Here is a 1,913-nt window from a genome sequence, read left to right as displayed (position 1 = left end):
TTTATTTTACAGTTAAAATAAATGTTTATCAAATAAAGTCTAATGTTACAACTAATGGATCCCTTTAATAATCAGACAAAGATATAAAAAGCGTAAATGTTTTGTTTTAGTTTCTAGTTTCAGCCACATGGTGACTGCACGCTCTGGTTGGTTTCTCTGTTTTTATCTCCTCGACCTCGTTATTCAGTCATTTGCGTCGTTCWGGTTTTTGTTTTCCATCTCCCATCAACACGATCGTATTTTCTCTGTCTTCACACTCAGAACAGACTAATATGATCACTGCTCCTCTATGTTTATTTGTTTTGAAGGGAGAAACTCAGCCTCAGTCAGAGACACTTATTAGTTTCTCCCAAAGACTGCAGAACAAGCCCTGGGAGGCTTGTGTGCAGATACAAATTGTACGAGGCTGACATAAACAGCCTCAGGAGGAGAGTATTGACCGCAGCCTGATGTGAGGCGTGATAAACCGGATGGTAAATGTGTGAATATGAAGCTGATCAATAAAATGTTTGGAGGTGAGGAATTAAAATCAGCTTGAAGGGAGACGGGAGCTCTAACGAGACATCTAATTGATTTTTTCCTTTTAGCCACGAGGCTGTGGATGCTGCTCGCACACATTTACATTCAGCTTCCTGAATCAGTGATGATGTGAGGAAGTGTGTGTTTAGTTCAGGTGAGCTCAGGTGCACTCTGGCAGGAAATAAACAGGCTCACATTGTGAGCTGAGCTTTCACTCCATCATTTCTCCACTTCTCTCAGGTTTTTCTTCCCGTGTCGGTGGGAAAACACGACTGAGTCGRTCCTTTCAGAGAGAAATGTGACAAATAAACAAACAAATAAAGCAGCGATACATAAATCTACCGTAGCTTCAGATTTATGTTTATTGTGTCAGTTTGCAGTTCTTGTGATGCATGCTGGTTACAGCTGATCCCTGAGGAACTTGAACCGTACGGTGAAGTGATGAACGCTGACATCAGCTGATTTATGGCTTCCAGTTAAACACAGATTTTAAAATGTCACAGTTTAAAATCTATTGGAATCCAGTCTCTCTGCAGCTGAATAAAAACACTTTGCCAGATAAAAATATATTTTCTAAATAAGCAAAACCAGTTGATGAAAAGCACCTGATGAAAAAAGCTTCTTTAGTTTGGATAAAGATTTGTTTTTTTTCTCTGTTTTCAACCGTTTCAGATCAGAATCTAAATAAAACAACTTTGATGTTTTGATTTCAGTAAAGTGAGGAACGATTACTGGCCCCTGATGGTGGGGCAGTGTGGGCCAGAGCTGGTGTAAAGCTGACACTTCTTAAACCAAGCTGATGTTTTTAAACCAACGTGCAACAACTGGCTTTTATTATGTTTCAAAACAACCATTAGCAAGAAGCTAGGAGAGTTAGCATGTTTAGCATTGATGCTAACATTGATGCTAACACTCCAACATGTCTTTAATAAGACTAAAGGCAGAAARGAACATCCTAATAAATCCTTTGATTTCAGTTTTAGTAAAGGTAGTTTTGTTCTAATGCAGAATGTGTGTCTGTGTTTAGATAAACTCACTGAGGTAAATACTCTGGGTTTTTAACCAACAACTCTTATTAAACATAAAGCTAAGTCCTGCTGCTCTGTATGACTACATAATYTTTAGTTTAATGTTAAAGTCCGTTCAGCTCAGACTGTGATTCATTTAAAGCCTGGACTCATTTTAACATTCAGGACCTTTATTGTGTTCCTGGAGTTGTGTTGTTGTGTTGTTGTGCGTCTCCTGAGCGTGCAGCAGCTGTTACCTGAACGAGKTGATGATAATTGGTGTGTTAGGAGACTTCGATCAGAGTGGAGACTCAGCATTTAAATGTGTTTTCTTCTGTTCATTCGTTTGGTGCTGACAGGTCTGAGTGTGTTAGAAACACACACACA

Source organism: Austrofundulus limnaeus, unplaced genomic scaffold (genome assembly GCF_001266775.1).
Source record: "Austrofundulus limnaeus strain Quisiro unplaced genomic scaffold, Austrofundulus_limnaeus-1.0 Scaffold259, whole genome shotgun sequence".
NCBI classification, from domain to species: domain Eukaryota; kingdom Metazoa; phylum Chordata; class Actinopteri; order Cyprinodontiformes; family Rivulidae; genus Austrofundulus; species Austrofundulus limnaeus.
This window is presented reverse-complemented; position numbering follows the sequence as displayed.